Source organism: Xyrauchen texanus, chromosome 48 (genome assembly GCF_025860055.1).
Source record: "Xyrauchen texanus isolate HMW12.3.18 chromosome 48, RBS_HiC_50CHRs, whole genome shotgun sequence".
Classification (NCBI taxonomy): Eukaryota; Metazoa; Chordata; class Actinopteri; order Cypriniformes; family Catostomidae; genus Xyrauchen; species Xyrauchen texanus.
In genome coordinates, this window is record NC_068323.1 from 11,284,854 (window position 1) to 11,305,641 (window position 20,788).

The window sequence follows — 20,788 nt, forward strand, 5'->3', positions numbered from 1 at the left end:
TGTAGCTGGGTGTTTCTTCAACTTTGGGTACTTATAGCACTGTGGACGTCTATAAGCTACAGTCTCAATAAGACATTTGTCACACTCTCTCTAGTTTATTCAATCTTATAAAAATGTCCAACCATGTATGTACATCCATTACAGGAGATTTTCACAAGAGTCATGAAAATTCCCACCACATTGTAAATTCCAACACATCTCAAATTCTGTATTCTGTTTAATAGAATTCGGTGGTGGAAATTATGCTGATGGAAATGACATTTTCATTGGATTTTAAATCAAATTGAAAGTTACATCCGATAATGCCCCCTCTCATATCAAATCTAATCAAATCAGCTGCATCCAAACTATTCATTTAAAAAACCCTTTAGTCTCAATTAATGAAACACTTGGAACACAAATTCAGCATAAAGTGCAAAATTACCCTCCGCTTAACCTGAGCAATTACAAGTTTCGAACTTCTGCAAAATATATTGCACACCATATTGTCAGGGTAGCGCAATGAAATACCCTTTATGTCATTTAATTAAATCTTCTGGCTGTAAATGTAAGTGACACTGCGCTTGATTCTTGTAGTGAAGAGGGAGGAATAATTCCATTATGGCATTGTACCAGGAGATGCAAACTAGAAGCATCTGTAATCGTACTCGATCAAAGAAGCAATAAACTGTGAAAGCAATATAACAAGTGTTCCAAGCTCAGCAACATGCATTATACATGGGACAGGGATGCTGTAGATGAAATACAGAAATCTGTATTCTGCTGGTGTGTTAATATAAGCTGTGTAAATCTCTCAATCAGTTTTCTTACCGTCAGTCACTAGCAAATACATGTTTCACACTATGTCTTTAAACTCTACATAAGAGGTGGCACCACATTTATACACACCTTCAATACCTGGGTCATATCAAGTGTGCAGTACATTTTCATGCTGCTATCACTATGTCTGTATATAATGGATAAAATATTCTCACTGTTACAAATGAAGCTCAATCAAAAGCATTTGTGGCCTAATGTTGATTACCACAAAAATTTATTTTGATTGTCACTATTTTTTTTTTTTTAAAAGTGACCAAAAATCTGGCTTACAATGAGGCACTTACAATGGAAGTAAATATGGCCAATCCGTGAATGTTAAAATACTCACTGTTTCAAAAGTATAGCCACAAGATGTAAACAATATACATGTGAAGATGATTTTAGAGTGATAAAATTGCTTAATAACCTTTTCTGTGTAGTTACAACCAATTTTACAACATTGTCATAATGACAATGAAAAAGTCATGGTTACTGTTGTGACCTCCGTTCCCTGATGGAGGGAATGAGACGTTGCGTCAAATGCAGTGACACAAGGGATCTTTCTTGAGAGCCTCGCGTACCTCTGAACTTGAGAAAAGGTCAATGAGAAATTGGTAGACAGAATTTGCATGTCCCGCCCCGGACATACGGCTATAAAGGGGAAGCGGGCTTGCATCTGTCAGTCAGGTTTTTGCACTGAGGAGCCGAAAATAAGGTTCGGCCGTTTACAGTGGTAGGTCTAGTGTCGTGGCAAGGGGGAAACTACATCTCATTCCCTCCATCAGGGAACGGAGGTTACAACAGTAACCACGACGTTCCCCTTCTGTCACTCACTCAACGTTGTGTCGAAAGTAGTGACAAAAGGGGTCCCATTTAAAAACGCTGTGCATAGACCGTGTTATGTGAACTGCTGACACAGGTGCAAGCAAGCTACTGTTTGCTAGAAGCAGCTGTATCAGCTGTATGTAACCTTCCCCAACGCCCCCAGAAAAAGGTGTCACTTACAGACCTTAGGTTCCCAGCACCCCTAAGGGGGGAACGGGTGACATGACTGTCATGGGAGCAATGGGGCTATCTTAACGCTATGAAATACATCAGGGAAGGCGATCTTTTCCGTTCCTATTCTTTCAGGGGGAAAAGACCCTGTGGAGACCACATCATGCCCAGACTGGGGTATGGTGACATGTGGCCAATACGTCACATGGGTTGTCAAGCCACACATGGAAGCGGCGCAGTGGTAGGTCCTACCTGATGAGGGAGGAGCTCTACAAACACAGCGACCGGGGGCAGAGGGACTGCTCATAGTGGATCTGGCTGCAAATTCCTCCGCTGAATTCGCAGGCCAGAAGGCTAGGAAGGAAGAACATCCAGGAAGCGAGAGCTTAGTGTCTAACCTGGGAGAGAGAGCACACTGGATCAGTTTGGTGAAGGGCGCTAGGTGGAAGCGGAACACCCGGTCAGCTGTTCCATATTACCGAGTTCTACCGGCTCGGACCTGACAAACCACAGGAAGAGACCGACTCAACCCTGAGATTGTAGAATCACGCAAAGGTATTGGGTGTTGCCCAGCCCGCTGCTCTGCAGATGTCTGCTAGGGAGGTGCCGTTGGCCAGTGCCCACTTCTCGTTGAGTGTGCTTGAACCCGCAAGGGGGCGGGCATGGCCTGGGTCTGGTAGGCCAGGGAGATAGCATCAATTACCCAGTGAGCTATCCTCTGTTTGGAGATGGCATTTCCTTTCCGCCATCCGCCGAAGCAGACAAAGAGCTGCTCAGAACATCTAAAGCTCTGCGTACGGTCCAAATAGATACGCAAAGCAGGTACCAGACACAGCAACGAAAAGGCAGGGACTGCTACTCCCGGGGCAGCACTTGCAGGTTCACAACCTGATCCCTGAAGGGGGTCGTAGGAACCTTGGGCACGTAGCCCAGTCAAGGTCTTAGGATGATGTGAGTATCTGCCAGACCGAACTCCAGGCAAGTGTTGCTGACAGAGAACGCTTGCAGGTCCCCAACCCTCTTCATGGAAGCTAGCGTTATCAGGAGGGCCATCTTCAAGGAGAGGGCCTTGAGCTCAGCTTAGTCAAGCGGCTCGAAGGGGGATCTCTGAAGGCTCGAGAGAACCACTGAGAGATCCCAGGAGGGGAACAGGCTTGGCCGGTGAGGATTCAGCCTCTGGGCACCTCTAAGGAACCTGATAATCAAGTCGTGCTTACCTAAGTACTTGCCGTCCACTATGTCGTAGTAGGCCGCGATAGCGGTTACATACACCTTCAAGGTGGAGGGGGTCAGCTTCTTCTCCAACCTCTCTTGCAGAAATGAAAGCACTGACCAAACTGCGCATCTCTGCTGGTCCTCAGACTGGGAAGAACTCAAATTTGTGAACAGAAGTTAACTGGTAGAGGGAGCTCTGGCTTGGTTGATCGTGTCTACGACCAGAGGTGGTAGGTCACTCAGATCTTCCATGTCCCATCCAGGGGCCAGACGTGGAGGTTCCAGAGATCTGGGCACGGATACCAGAGGGTACCCCATCCCTGGGAAAGAAGGTCCTTCCTCAGGGGAATTTGCCAGGGAGGTGCCGTCATGAGGAGCATGATATCCGAGAACCAATTCCGAGTGGGCCAGTAAGGAGCCACTAAGGTGAAATGTTCCCCGTCCTCCCTGATCTTGCACAGCACCAGTGCAAGAAGGCTCACTGGGGAAATGTGTACTTGCGCAGCGCAGCTGTGTGCCAGCGCGTCTGTCCCAAGAGGGGCCTCTGTTAGGTAGTACCAGAGCGGGCAGTGGGAATTGTCTTGGGAGGAAAAGAGATCTACCTGTACCATGCCAAACCAGCCCCAAATCAGCTCGACCACCTGGGGGTGGAGACTCCACTCTCTGCTGAGCGAGCCTTGTCGTGACAGCGCGTCCTCTGTCATGTTGAAGTTGCCCGGGATATGCGTGACCTGAGTTGCTGCTTACTCCAAAGAAGGAGATGCGGGCGAGTTGTGACATATGATGAGAGTGCATGCCTCCTTGGCAATTTATGTACACTACCCTCGAGGTGCTGTCTGAACGGATCAAGAAGTGCTTGCCCCGGATCAGCGGGAGAAGCCTCCGCAGGGCAAGGAATACAACCAGCAACTCTAGGCAGTTGATGTGCCAATGCAGCCGGGGCCCTATCCAGGAGCCAGCGCTGCATACCCATTGCACATGGCACCCCAACCCAGATGAGAGGCATCTGTGGTGACCACGACACCTATGGACACCTGCTGTAGGGGGACTCCAGTCCGCAGGAAACAGAGGTCTGTCCAAGGGTTGAAATCTGATGGCAGGAAGGGGTGATTAACACAAGCCCATCTCAGGACTCAAGTCTGAAACCAGTGCTGAAGCGGTCTCATATGCATCAACCCGAGCGGCCCCGCCGTGGCCGAGGATGCCATATGCCCCTGGAGCCTCTGGAACTGTTTTAGAGGCACCTCTGTGCCAAAGAGAGCGATGCACCTGAACACCAGCTGCGTGCACTCGTTCGTGAGGAATGCTGTCATTGAGACAAATGAGCTGAAAAGAGATGTTTTGAACCAGGGCGAGCTTGCTCTTTTCCCAGCTGACCTGAAAACCTAGGCAGCTGAGGTGCCTGAGCACCTGGTCCCTGTGGGCGCATAGTGACTCGAGTGAGCTAGAATGAGCCAGTCATCGAAGTAGTTGAATATGCGGATGCCCACTTCCCGTAGTGAGGCAAGGGCTGCCTCTGCGACCTTGGTGAAGATGAGAGGGGACAGGGACAGGCCGAAGGGGAGGACCTTGTACTGATATGCCTGGCCCTCGAACGCGAACCGTAGGAAGGGTCGGTGTCAAGGCAAAATGGAGACATGGAAGTACGCCTCCTTCAGGTCTACTGCCATTAACCAATCTTGATGCTGAACGCAGGTTAAAATCTGTTTCTGCATGAGCATTTTAAACTGGAGTTTGTGTTAAGCCCGGTTGAGAACTTGCAAGTCCAAGATTGGCTGAAACCCACCTCCTTTTTTTGGGTATGATGAAGTGAGGGCTGTAGAAACCCTTCGTCATCCCGGCTGGAGGGACAGGCTCTATCGCCTCCTTGAGTAGCAGAGTTGTAATCTCTGCCTGTAAGGTGCTGGCGTTTTCGCCACGCATCGAAGTGGAGCGAATACCACTGAAACAAGGTGGGAGCCTGGCGAATTGAATCGCATAGCCGAGTCGGATGGTCCTGGCCAGCCAATGTAACGGGTTGGATAGCAAAAGCCATGCATCAATGCACTGTGTGAGGGGCACTAGAGGGACGATCTTTTTTGACGTACATTTTTCATGCGCCGTGGCATGATGTGTGAAATCGCTTCCATCAACCTCTTTACCGCCGAAAACTGCTGGGCGAAGTCGTCAACAGTGTTGCCGACAGGGGCATTGAGAAAGGGGGCCTTGTCAACATTGCGCATCTCGACCAAGTTCAGCCAAAGTTGGTGTTCTTGGACCACGAGGGTGGCCATCGCCCAGGGGTGTGGACTACACAGCGTGCAGAGAAGGAGAAAGCCACTGGTAATGCACCGTAGATCCAACAGCAATGCTCTGCTATAGAGGTGAGTGGAACAGTAGTGAGAATCAGCTTGCTGCTGCATAACCTCTCGGCTCCGAAGAAAAAATCTGACTGACAGATTCACGCCCGCTTCACTTTATACCTGTATGTCCGGGGGCGGGACATGCAAATTCTGTCTGCCAATTTCTCATTGGCCTTATGTGAGGCTCTCAAGAAAGACCCCTTGTGTCACTACATTCGACACAACGTCGAGTAAGTGACAGAAGGAGAACACTAAAACCCTAAAATGACTTTAAAATCGACAATTTAAACAACTCAACTGCTCAAAAAATACACAAGTTTTAATAGAAGAATTAATGCACATGATATTATAAAATTATAAGCTTCATCCTTACTCCTATAAATTGCACCAATCTGATTTTCTGACTTCAAACTAACAGACCTAGAAAAATAAAACATTGCTTGGCTACATCCAGCATGGATGCGCATTAATAGATGTATCAGTTAGCCTCGGCATTGTGCGCACGCTCCAAAAGCCAGTGGCCACAACGTGTATTTAACCGGGCATATTTGATGTCCTTCCTTCAAATATTCAATAACGTGTTTTGTTATACTTAGAAGACTGTAGCTTGACTTCACTAAAATCTGCTGTACCTCGATTATAACTCTGCTTGTAAACACAATTACATCATACTTGACACGATGCATCAACACAGCATGCATATTCATTTCATAAAAGTCACAGAGTTCAAAAGGTACTGCAGAACAGATATAATCTGTCAAACACTAAAAGAAAAAGAAAATATCTTGAAGTTATACAAAAAACATTTTTCTGCTAAAAGTGAGTTTTTCCCCTCTTTATGCACAGAGAAAGCACATATTTTCTTTAATGTTTTTTTCCCTATATCTGTGAGCAAGAGAGATCGGGCTCCAAGTGTTCATTTTTAGCAGTGGCCTACTTCTCTGTCACTGTGAAGAATTGTCCCCGGGCATAAGACCTGTTCCTCGTACCTCTCTCCCTCCATCTCTCTCTCTCTCTCTCTCTCTCTCTCTCTCTCTCTCTCTCTCTCTCTCTCTCTCTCTCTCTCTCTCTCTCTCTCTCTCACTCACTCTCTCACTTTACAATTTTTCTCCTTCTTTCCATGTGGTTTAATTTTCACCCAAATCCACAGACATATTCACCAGATGCTTGTAAAAGCATAAACGTTCTACTTTCAAAAAGTGTTTTAAAGGGCTCATGTTGTTTCAAACCTGTATGACTTTCTTTCTATCAAAATAAATTCTGTTATGAATTTAAATTTTTGGGTAAACTGTCCCTTTATGTAAGTCCAAGTCAAGCTATGTCATAAAAGTAAAAAAAAAACAAAATCATTATGTAAACATGTGACCCTAATCCATAACCCCTATATGCATGTGTTTCTGCATTATTTATCATATAACTTGATTTTGTGTGCATGTGTGTGCATGTGTGTGCTGGGAGTTCAAGGTCTCTCGTTGTTCTGCCTGGGCAACTGCAGCTAGAGATTGCAGACTTTATCGCCCTCAGGCAAATTGATTTTCATTTGAAACGGCTCACCCATGGTGGCAGCATACTGTACCTCTCCTCGATAATAACGCGCCAGCACATTCTGGCAGATTTATGGGCAGCGACTGCAAGTTAACATGTTGGTTCCACTCGTAAATTTCCAGTATATTTATGGTGACATTGTTGGTTCATACAAAATATGAACAGGTCCATTTGCTGATGAGTATCAAAAACCAAATGAACACTGAGGGGGATTTCACCAAGAGCAATTGTGCCCTCCAATAGCACTTTCTATTTCTGCGTGTCACTGTTGTTTTAGCACCCGATCAATAAAGGAATTGCAGTTATGAATTAGCTCTTTAAAATGCTGAGGACTGAAATGCTTTAACAGGACTGAAAAAAAAGTTGTCTGAGTCATAATGACTGACAACATAAAGGTTAAATCAAGTTTTATTTTCCATAATTTGATCATTATATGATGAATTACTGAACCCACAATTACTAGAAAATATTAAAAATATATCTCTTTAGATACAATCAAGACAAATTTGTGTTAAAAAGTGGCGGGTTTGCGCTGAAAAATAATGATAATTCATATACCTGTAAATACTCATGGCAATTTCAGGACCTGGTTGGATTGCAGATGGTTAGCGAATAAGGTGTGCCACCCTCAAATTTGCATTAATTGCATAAACAACCACCGCATGTCAGCAAAAATATCAGCTATGATTATTTCTGCGCAATTAAATAAAATGAAATCATGTAGGTGTTTAAAACCGTCACGTCACAGGCAGTTGATTTTTAATGAGCCTCCTTGATTAATAACAGTAAGATTGTTCAGGAAGGCTACCTCTGACCCACAAAATTCCAACCCCCATCTTTTTTGGTGTTTTATGGTGCTCGTATTAAAAAGTCATCAGAAGACGTGCTAAAAAATGCATTCAGTTGCATCAAATTAGCCCAATTAATGCTGGAAGTTCAGGAGCATGCACATGTCCAAGCATGCTTGGCAACGTTCTGCTTTGCTCGAGTTCTCCCTTCCTCCCAACCCTGATCTAATTTGTTGTCATGAGTCGTCCAGTGCAGTCCACACACTAGGATTTGGGAGCATCAACTCCCATCTCTCTCATTGTGCAAAAAAACATATTTCAAACTGCTGCCGAAAACTGCCACGAGCATGACATCAGTGTTCAAGACAGATTTTTTATTAAATCCTGTTTACCCAGCAGAACAGAAAACATTGAAAGGCTTTGATCGATATTGCCTGTCTTTTTCGTCTTCCTCATTTTGATAGACATGGTGTGCTACGATGTTTTGCTCAGTAACGTGTTATTTCAGCTATGATCTGAAAAAAAATTGAGAACTTTTGCAGGCAGCACAGGAAATGTGACTTGTATGCAGATAGGCTGACATATATATATATACAATGATCTGTAATGGGCTGTACAAAGTAAAAGTAGCAGTGCTACCAGCTAAAAGGAATAGTTAACCCCGAAATGAATGTTATCATAATGTACTCTCTTTGATGTCATTTCAAAGCTGTTTGGCTTTTTCTCCTGCAGAACACAAAAGAAAAGTGTTTTATCTCTTATGTTGTATTTTTTCTTTCAATTTATATATATATATATATATATATATATATATATATATATATATATATATATATATATATATATATATATATATATATATATTTTTTTTTTTTTTTTTATTTTATTTTTTTACTTAATCCAATTGGGATAAGAATTCCTTGACTTTGTGCACATATGGTACCTGAAACACACCCACACAAAAAATTGAACCATTTTCTTTCATTTTATTTCACTTTGTTACACTTGTTGTGTTCCCAGTCAAAAATGACCGGCCATTGGAAATGAATGGATTAGACTACAAAATACAGATATACTAAGTGTTCAGGAGCATCCCAATCCTTAGGTGAGCACATATGTGGATGTGACACAAAGTCTTCAGACATGTACACACACACACACACACACACACACACACACACACACTTAATATGTGTTGAGCGACCTTTGTGCATCATCTTTCCATGTACACTCTTTGAGGAATGTTTCAAAATTGACGTATCAATTTATGTTGAATTTGGACTCGTTTGAATCGGGATAGTCTGCTGTAAGTTATGTTATGTCATAGTTATAATTGATGTCACTAGATGGTATATTTTACAGTTGCATGTTCAGGAGGACTAGAGGGAAGCACATTCAGAGTGGCTCTCATGTTCAAGAGAGAACTTGCTTTGTTTAGCTCTAAAAACAATGCATGTTCTCGCATAATAATAAATCATATAATCGGGTGAAATATATTTACCATTGTTCATTCGTGAGGGCTATGATAGAACCATGTTCTCAGTGGCTAGCATATGTGATGAGAAGCTAAAAGGAATGCAGGTTGTCACGCAATTATATAATTGGATGGTATATATTTACCATTGCACTTTCAAGAGGGCTAGAGAGCAGCTTATTCACAGTGGCTCACATATTCACAATGCAAGTTCTCACATAAATAATATCATAAGATGGCATCTTCTGCAAATTCCCATGTAACCATCTCATGACCTGTGCAACATTTACACTTTTTGTTCTGGCTGTAGAGCCCCCGCAGTAGGGCGTTTGGGTGATGTCTCAGCAGCATATTCAGCAACACCCCTCTCCCATTCCTGTTAGGGTTTCCAATCGATTCTCCCTAATCAGTGATGCACCCACTGATAGTAATGTTGAAAGATCCCTTGTTATTGGTGATTCTATTATAAGGAATTTGGAAATAGAGACTCCAGCCACTATTGTTAAATGCATTTCGGGTGCCAGAGTGACTGACATCAAATCAAATTTACAAGTGCTGGCTAATGCTAAATGTAGATTTTCTAAAATTGTTATTCATGTTGGCACTAATGATGTCCGGCTTCACAAGTTTGAAATCACTAAAGATAATGTTAAAGAGGTGTGTGAATTTTCAGAACCAATGTCAGACACTGTAATATGCTCTAGCCCCCTCCCTGCTCGTCGTGGTGACAAGGTTTATAGTAGATAAGTGGCTGGATGTCTGAGTGGTGTCTGGTGATTAAAATAGGATTTATAGACAATTGGAAGAGTTTTTGGGGTAGACCTGACCTGCTAAAGAGAGACGAACTCCATCCCTCCAGGAAAGGTGCCGCTCTCTTCTAATTTGGCTCATAGTCTTAATAATGATAACTGGGGCTCAGGTCAAGAAGTAGACAAACTGGTTAATCCAAACATCTGCTAGATGCCTTGAGACGTCACACAGGTCACATAAACTACAACACATCACCTAGGTGATACAGACTGTATCACCTAGATATCTCATAGAGACATAGTTTTGATAACACAAAACCCTCACTGAATCATTTAGAAAATAAAATATTAAGGTCCAACTTGAACAAAACAAACAATTTAAAGATAAACATCATATAAAGATAGGGCAGCTAAATATTAGATCTCTTTCAACCAAAGCAGTAATTGTAAATTAAATTATTACAGATCATAGTTTGGATGTGCTCTGTTTGACTGAAACCTGGCTTAAACCGGATGAATATATTAGTTTAAATGAATCTACTCCCCCAGGTTATTGTTATAAACATGAGCCTCATCTGAGGGGTCGAGGAGGAAGTTTTGCTTCAATTTAAATTTCTGGTGTTACTCAGATGACAGGATATGAATTTAAGTCTTTTAAAGTAACAATGCTTAATGTGACATCATCAGATATAAAAATAAATTCTCTCATCTTTTACCCTTGCTACAGTTTATAAATCACCCGGGCCTTATTCTGATTTCCTTGGTGAAATTGCAAATGTTTTATCAGATATTTTATTACTGTAGATAGAGCTTTAATTGTTGATAACTTCAACATTCACATAGATAATGAAAATGAAACATTGGGATTAGCATTTATCGATATTCTCAACTCTTGGAGTCAGTCAAAATGTAACAGGACCAACTCATCACCATAATCATATGCTAGATTGAATTCTGTCATATGGAGTTGATGTTGATAATATAGAAATTCTGCAGCAGAGCGATGACATCTCGGATCATTACCTCGTCTCTTGTATGCTGCAATCAGCTAATGTTACTCAATCTACACCACACTATCGTTCAGGTAGAACTGTTCTTTCGACCACTAAAGATAGCTTCACTAATAATCATCCAGATCTATCTCATACACTCAGTAAACCCAAAGCAGAAAATATAACAGAAAATATAAATAGTCATCTCTAGCACTCTTAACAGTGTCGCCCCCTTAGAATAAATACAATTAAAGAAAAAAGCCCTGCATCATGGTACAATGATCACACTAATGCTCTCAAGAGAGAAGCTCGGAAAATGGAGCACAATTGGAAGAATACAAAATTGGAAGTATTTCACGGTGCATGGAAGGATAGTGTCTGTAGTGTTGTGTCAGCCAGGCTGGAATCGGGCAGATTCCTCTTTGTGAAGGACGCATGAATCAAGCTACGTACAAGGTTATCCTGGAAGAAAACTTGCTTTCTTCTGGTCTGTCAATGTTTCCCAACTCTGAGGATTGGTGGGTTTTCCAGCAGGACAATGCTCCATGCCACACAGCCAGGTTAATCAAGGTGTGGATGGAGGACCACCAAATCTATTCTAGTTACAATGTGTCTTACTTATTCATCAACAGTGAATAAAATTCAAACAAAATCATAAATAGTTAAAACACATTTCAAAATGATATGTTTGTAAAACTGTTAATTAAATGTGAAAATATAAATCTAAAACCTACTAAACAAATTACAGGTATGGGGGGTTCTTATTACATTAATCACACATACATAATCATTGATTACATTTGCTCTAGATGAATCTGGCTCATTTACTCCCTAGGGACAGTGAGCGCAGAGCCCCAAACAGATGTTTACAAAAGCACACTATCCAAACTCTTCAACCATTTTTTTTCTTTGTACTTCAACATCAAAGCTTAAAGGGGGCAATCACCCACACATTTGCATATATTTGCATTCCCACAGAAGCACGTTAATTTGAGGCAGCTGTTGGCATAAGTAAGTATAATTAAGAAAAGAGGGAGTTTAGGACCTGCTGCGACAGACTAATGTTTGTCAGTCCCCTATCAAGTAACATGAGACCACTTTGGTCAAAAAGTAGTAGAATTATTGGCCACGATTTAGTCACAGCTCGCAGAAGTACTGTATGGGCACTTTCAATGAATAGGCCACAGCTGACACACTTTGGTGTACTGTTAAGAATACTATGTTTTGTTGTTGTGAGAACTATTAAATATGTTAGAATAACTATTATCTAACATAAAATTAACAATGCCTGAAAAGTAGGTACATTGCATATATATATATATTATTATTAACTTCTCATAATTACCAAAAATCTAATGTTTAGCTGAGTCTCATATTTTGCATGCATGTTACCACACAGTTTTCTATACCGAAATTAACACTCTTTCAGATTTTGACCCAGGAAGTAAAATTATTTAGACTCTATCTACATTATGGCAGGAAGAAAAGTACTGTAAATAATGTCAAAACATCTTAATTTTTGCACAAATTGTTGTGTTGATGATATTTTTAGAAACATGATCAAACAAATATTTTTTTCCTCTAATTTTTGGGAACTGTATGTTTATCAATAACTACTAACAAACTTTTGGTTTCAAACTAGCAAGCCCTTACTGAGTGATAGCTTAATTTAGGCTAAATTTGCAAACCTGTTATTTATTTATTTATTATTTATTTATTTGATTTCTTTGGCATTTTACAAATTTTTATTTAATTTTAATGCTTATTTTTAATGTTTACTGCTAGAAACTAACAAATTCAAGGTTTTAAGCAATATTTAAAATTACCTGAATTTTAGTAACATTTGCAAAATTGCAAATCCACGTAAATTAAAAGATTTGGACCCTTTTTACAGTATGGCATGAAGATGTGAACTGTATGGCAGTAAGTAATGTAATTAAATGTAAAAAATTTTACAAAAACATTTGTGTTGACTGCATTTGTCAAGCTCAACCATTCAACCCTGATAGCAAAGCTATTGTAAGAAAAATGCTCAAACTATTATGTTTCATTGTTTTATGGGAAATGTAAGTTTATCAAACATGCATTGTGGAGGCTCATGCTACTCTCTGCGATCCACGCACAACTTGCCACATGCCTCATTGAGAGCGAGAACCGCTAATCGCAACCACGAGGAGGTTACCCCATGTGACTCTACCCTCCCTAGCAACCGGGCCAATTTGGTTGCTTAGGAAGCCTGGCTGGAGTCACTCAGCACGCCCTGGATTCGAACTCGCAGCTGCAGGGGTGGTAGTCAGTGTCAATACTTGTTGAGTTACCCAGACCCCAACAAATTAAAATATTATATTATGTGGTCATTATTAAACAGACAAAGAAAATATTACTCCATAAACTCACCAGAACAGCTTGCTCTTTCTTTAATTGCATCTCATAAACTAAAAAGGCTTTAAAACATCTGTGTAGTCTCGTAAAAAAAGCCATAATTATGCTTGTGAAAATGGCAGATTTCCTGCAAGCCTTTCCTCATTGTCCAGTGCCCATCTTCAGGCAATAGAATCGATTTTCCTCACTTCTATATTTAAAGGGTTTTAAACATAAAGAGATTAGTGTCTGGTGCTTTCGCATCTGCAGTTTGCCACATTTTCCTATCTTTTTTCTTGGGACTATTACTGCTTGCCAAGAGTACTTATGGATAATCACAGTTGGCAGCCTTGGCCGTGTAGCAGCTAATCTTTTTAGCTCTTCTCTTGTTCTTGTTCAATTTGTAGGAGTGCTGTGTATTCAAACAACAGTCAATAAGCCGGCTGGCAGTGTTAAACATTTGCAGGCTTGTTTTGTTTCTGGTGGACACTTGGGTGAGTCGTTTATCAAGTAAATCATCTGCAACGAGAGAAAGCTCACACACAATGTCCGTTGTTAAAAAACAAATCCTAGGAAGAATTTATTAAGGAAGCAAAAATGTGCCTAAGTGCTCAGTGCAACAACAACATTTTTCAAATTACATCGTCATCATTGTCAATCGAAAATCTGTTTTTGCACTGAGCATTTTTTTGGACCTGTTCATAAATACTTCTTAAGATTTTTTCTATGGACACTTTTTTTTTTTACAAGCCTTTTATCTCATTGCATTTTACTTTTTGAGCCTAGTTACCTAGGCAACTTATACAGTAGACCTTATTCATAGTAGCTCCATCTTTGATTTAACGGAAATGAAAACGAAGCTGTGAGGGATGGACTTACCTTATCTCTTCAATGGCATGCACCATAAAAATTTTTAGAAAAACTTGCACACTTACTTAATGCTCCAAAAAATTTGACTTTAATAAATATCCATATTGTTAATGTTTCGACCCATGAGTCTTCCTCAGAACATTAAGACAAACTTAGTGATGTCAGTTTCAACAGAACATCCCACAGTTCCCAAAGGTGCTCGCAATTTGACATTAATGATTCCACCCATTCAGAAATCTTCGGGTGGATATATATTACATACATATAATTAAATACAAATGGATCTATTTTACATACAGTTACACAATAAACTGCACCCATAAACTCTAAATATATATCCATATACATACATATCCACATACATATATATAGATATACACATAACTGTGCATCTGCACATACATACAGCTTGAACATGTATCAAAAAGCACCAGAGATGCAAACATCAAGAACATTTAAAGACAAAAACACTTGAAGAAATGGTTTGCTATTAAAATCCTCATTCAGACCATTTGGAGATAATGTACTTTCTGGAGAAGTAGATTTTCTATATCACCACACCTCCATGGGATATTGACTCAATACCCCAATATCTAAGGGTAGACATTGATTGGTTCTGATTTCAGAGAGTGCATCACCACCGGACTATTAATGTTACCAATGCGTATATGGCAGCAATGTTCACCTATTCTAATCTTCAAAGGTCTCCTAGTCCTACCAACATATCCCAAACCACATGGACATTTTATAGATAAATTACACCGTTCATATTACAACTAATCACGACCTTGATTGTATTTTTTTTCTGTGCTAGGATGGTCGAAAAATCAACATTTCTATGTAAAATGACATTGGGCACCAGGTACATCAGGTATATTATCTAAGAACGTTCCAATAGTTTGAGGAGGCATGTCAGCTCTAACCAACATATCTCTTAGATTATGTTTTTTAAAAATCAATCTCTGTGGCTCTTTAAAAATGCTTTTAAGATATGGGTCAGTGTCAATAATGTGCCAATGTTCTTTTATAATAGTCTTAAAAACGTCACCTAGTGGGGAATAACTGGTGATGCATAATACTGCAGAAGAGAGTTTTTTAGTCCAAGTTATCTTATCATCATTTTGTATATTTTACTCTCTATGCTTTGCTCATTTAATCCAATCCTCTATATATCCCCTCTCTCTAAACCTTTGAAATAAAGTATCAGCCTTTTGGTCATAACTTTCTTTGTTTTACATATCCTATGGATTCTATGAAACTGACTAACAGGTAAGTTTTTATTTAGAGGTGTAAGATGAAAACTGTCAGCTCTTAAAAGAGAATTTCGATCTGTAGGTTTACGGTATAGATCAGTGATCAATCTCCTTTTATCAGCAGGATATCCAGAAATCAATTAAATTCCAAAGTAAATTTTAAATCATGATTATTGTCATTGAGATCAATGTAAAAATCAATCAATTTTAATATATTGAAAAAAAAAACAACAAAAAAAACTACATATAAATTGGCAAAATTCAGGCCATAGTTGATCCCATGGTTGTCCCAGATATTTGAAGGATATATTCATTTCTGTACATAAAGTAATAATATTTTAAAACTATTTCTGCCAGTGCTCTCAAATAATTAACACTAGGTACATTTTCCTGCCGTTTCATGCATACAAAGCCGCTTCATGTGGTATATTGGTCTACAAACACTCTATATCTAATGTGGCAAGGATACACTCTGCCTCTACCCCTTCCCATTAGTCAAGTAATAGAAGCATATCACTTGTGTAACGTGTGTACACAAAATTTTAGGAAAAAATCCAAAATGTTTGAAATATTTTCATTTAACAAACTAATTGAGGATACAGTAGGTCTTCCCAGAATACACAAAAATGATTTGTGTATCTTCGGTAAAGTATAGATGACCAGCTTAACAGGGTGATCAAACTTCATAAAATCGAACTCTTTCTTAGTAATTTCACCATGATCAAGAATATTTTTTAACATATCATGTATTTACATTAAATTAAACCATAGGGTCTGTAGAAATGTTTTATAACATTTTTCATCATTTAATCGTCTGTATATTTCATATGCATAATCGGTTAGAGCCTGTAAAATCACTGCCCGTCCTTCATCTGCAGGGCGAATCACAACATCTTTATTTTTTTGAAATTCAATAACACCATATTTAACTGCCATATTTTTCCAAATTCTAAAATCTCCATATTTGTGTTTATTCATGGCCAAATTAAAGTCCCATTCCTCCAGTCTGCAATAGCCCAGCAAACACAGAACGTTCCCCTAACGTTCCCGTATGGTTCCCATGTGGTTATTTTTTTGGGAACCAAACAAGAACGTTCTAGGAACGTTCCCTGTAGGTTATTTTTAGGTTTAATTTTATAACCTAAGGAGAATGTTCTGGGATTGTTCCCTGTAGGTTATTTTTAGGTTTAATTTTATAACCTAAGGAGAACGTTCTGGGAATGTTCCCTGTAGGTTATTTCTAGGTTCTATTTGTATAACCTAAAGGGAACGTTCCCAGAACATTTCATGTAGGTTATTTTTAGGTTTAATTTTATAATTAAAATAACGTTCCCGCAACGTTCCCATAAAGTTCCTACAACGTTCTTGCAACATGCTTAGGTTAGGGGAACGTTCTGGAAACTTTATGGGAACGTTTTCGTAACGTTCCCAGAACGTTGCAAGAACGTTGCGGGAACGTTCCGAGTAGGTTCCCGGAACGTTCCCCTAACCTTAAGGGAACGTTCTATTTATGTTAAGAAAACTTTCCTGGATCACCAATAGGGAACGTTCTTGAGAACATTCTGGGAACCAAAAACTAACGTTCCCAGAACGTAAAATTGTTAGCTGGGAGGTCTCTAATGAGGCATTCCTTCTCTTAGCTGAAATAAACAAGGATTTACCTTGGAAAGGAGTATCAATCCTCAAAGATGGTGTTCTCTGGAAAGTGGGAACGGTATATTTTGCAGATTGCAGATTTTCCGTTGTCGATGGGATTAACCCCATATCTCCAGGTTTGGTCACTGTTGCTGACGTAGAAGACCCAAAGAATTCCTTTAGACGGAGATTTCGATTTTTGAAAAAAGATTTCAAAGTCTCGACAATGTGAGGTGGGAACAAATGAAAGGCCTTTTTGTAGAGCTGTGCTTTGTGCCTCAAATCAAATATTTTGGGAGAGGTTGATTATGTTTTCTTGGGACAGGCTGCACGTGGCGGGCCTTTTCTTACCTCTCCGACATTTCTTCTTCTTTCTCTTTGTCATATCTGACCCGATCGCTGCAATGGAGGAAATTTGTTTTCGCTGTGAATTCACTTACTGCTGTTCTCCGATGTATTATCCATATTTCTTTGGAGCAGTAAGTAAGTGTGTGAGTTTTTCATAGTACTTTTTTGACTTAGCATCTAATGAAATTGCTGTGGTGTGCTTGTGCTTTTATGAACGTTATTATGCACTGTAAAAAAAAAGCTGTATAAAGCTCCTAAATCCCATCTGATTTTCCACAACTTTTGTTTTCTGGAGTATTTTGTCTACTGAATGTTTCTGGGAAGATATTCTTTCATTGTTTTGATCGCGGAGCGACTCAAAACACTTAACACTTTCACAGCCCATTGAAGAGACCGTAGGTCCATCCCTCACAGCCTCTTTGTCATTCCCGTCAAAAATCAAAGATGGCGCCAAATCTGTTACAAGCTTTTCAGTGTTTGGCACAGAAGATTGAACTATTTTTTTCAAGTAAATCATTAAATATTTATGGACCATTGAACACAGTGCACAAACACACAAAAAATGTGATTATTAAACTTCTAAACGCTTTAGTGGATCCGGCCCAGAATATGTTTTATTGATGTCATTATGATAGTATTTATTTATTCCAGCTGATACGCAACATGCGATCATTTAAAAAACAGGTGATCCAGCACAGCGCTTTTGGAAAGAGCCATGAAATATTACATCGAGGAAAGTAAATATTTTCTGTAATTACCTATCAGCTTTGAAAAATTGGCTTCTTCATGCATCGGTGAGTTATTCTAATACCTCCCCACATATGCCTGAGTGATCTACAGTAAATCATGTGGGCACATGTCAACGATACATCTTTTCTAATGCGATATGGGCTAAAAAAAAATGTAGGTAGGAATGCATTAAAGGAATATTCGGGGTTCAATAAAAGTTAAGATGAAACGACAGCATTTGTGACAATATTGATTACCACAAACATTTATTTTGATTTGCCCCTCCACTTCTGTAAAAAACAAAATCTGGGTTACAGTGAGGCAACTAACAATGGAAGAGAATGGGGCCAATTTATCACTTATCAACCTTTTCTGTCTGAAGTTATAGCCAATTTTACAACTTCTTTGGCATGACCATGGTTGTATCACTGCAAGGGTTTACTTGGGCTTAAGCCCCGGGGCTGCAGGGGGGCCCCGAACTCCCAGCCACGGCACCCTCCACCATATTCTCCCCCGTCTACATTCTCAGGAAGGTACGTATGTAAACGTTTTCAGCGGAAGATGCTGATGTAAACACAGAGAGGGTACGCAACGGCTAAAACTGTCTGTGTAGCGTATGGTCATCGCGTGATAACGTGTATGTGATAAATGTACGTGATTGTGCATTGGTGACATTTTTGCAAAATGATTTTGGTTAATTGCACATATCGTGGCAGTTCCAAAGTGAAATGTCCGCTGAAGTTTTTAGTGGTGCTAAAAACAAGTTACTGTAAATGTTCTCCCAAACAGATGAGGTTCTTAAAGTTAATGCTTTAGATTTGAAATAATAAAAAAAAACTACTTCCCTACCCTAAACCTTAAAACTAACTGATAGTGTTATCAAATGTAATTGTGAGATGAAAAATACAATTGCTGAAACAGTCACGTAATTTTATGGTGCTTCTATGACACTTTTGCTTCATGTGTCAACTTGCATGCTCTTCAGGACTCGAACCTTGGTCGTTTGTAACAAGTGCAATGCTCTATTCCAGCTAATAAGCTGAAATATGCTTCCTTGCTTTTAGGTAGCAAGCAAGGTAGCTTATTCAAGCATGGTCAAATTGTGTAACTGATAGAGCGTTTCATATGCGTTGCAATTAGACATGCATAGTCCTGAAGTCCAAGTTGACATGAACTCCTCGTGTTTCGTCCATGAGGCCCAATGAGGAAGAACTTGTCACTAAATTTGCCATGTTATCAAGGTTTGTGGCACTGAATCTTTGAAAAATATTCAGGTGTTTTGTTAGCTGCAAGATTAGGCAAGCAAACCAGATGTCCTAACATTTACATTTATGCATTTGCAGACATCCCAAGTCTCCCGGAAGTTCCGGGAGTCTCCCGCGTATTGATAGCGGCTCCCTGATGCCCGCAAATTAGTTAAAATCTCCCGGAATCAAGAGCGAGCGAGCAAGAGCTGCTAGACTGTGCTCCAAACCGTGTAGCGCGCACAGCAGAGAGGGAGAGAGCGAGAGACCTTGCGTGTGTTTGTGTGCGTGCGTGCATCAAGAAGTGAAGACAGAGAGCATCCTGATTGGCCTGTTTCGGTAAGTCAACCAATCAATTGTCAGTGTGGGCGGGCTTTTATCTCTTCTCCCGAACCTAATTAATCAGGACACTGTATCTAGACACAGGAGCGCCATGGCAGAGGGAGAGTGCCCCAAAAAGCGAAAATATAAGACACATTTTACGCCAGACTACACGAAAGTGTACCCCTGTCTAATAAGAGTGAAACATAATGACAGTCTTGCACGCTGTACAGTTTGTAACAGCGACTTCAGCATTGCCCATGGCGGGTTAAATGATTGTAAAAGACATGTTGAGGTGAGTTAAACAAGTTTCATTTCATGTGCATATTATTCAGGCCGGCTAGTTACCTAGGCTACATGAAAACAATACCTCCCTGAAATGACTTTTTGCAGGTTGGGATGCCTGCATTTGGCAGATGCTTTTATCTAAAGCGATTTACAGTGCCCTTATTACAGGGACAATCCCCCCGGAGCAACCTGGAGTTAAGTGCCTTGCTCAAGGACACAATGGTGGTGACTGTTGGGATCGAACCAGCAACCTTCTGCTTACCAGTTCAGTGCTTTAGCCCACTATGCCACTACTTTCTGAGTTATGTTGGTGAAGAAATCCAGACCCCGAATCACACATTTTCCCACTTATGGACTGCACATTTTGATAACTTTGTTGCATGCCAGTATATTATTGTGTTAGCATTGATTTCAAATTTACTCCCCTTTTTATGACATAAAACAGTGAAATGTTGGTTGTTTTTAATAACAACCCCTTTTGGTAAGAAAACACCATGTGATATTTGAAGACTAATATTTTGTGGTTCGATATTCCTTCCTTTCTTCAATATCCCTGCACTGCCAAAAACAGTATCAAGAAAAGAGATATTGGGCATGCTAAATATTTCTGACAATACATAAATGGTTTTGTTCTCTCTCAGATGGAACAGGGGAGACTAAAATATAGTCACAGAAATGGCATAGCACTAAGGAATAGCGAGTACGTTTTAGGTCATTTCATGGAGAGCATTTTTCATAGCATATCAAAAATTTATACCAATTGGCAATATGCACCCTGCAGAGTGTTTCAGTGACTTCCTACTGGTTTTGATGTAAATTCACCAGATATTTGTAGTCAAT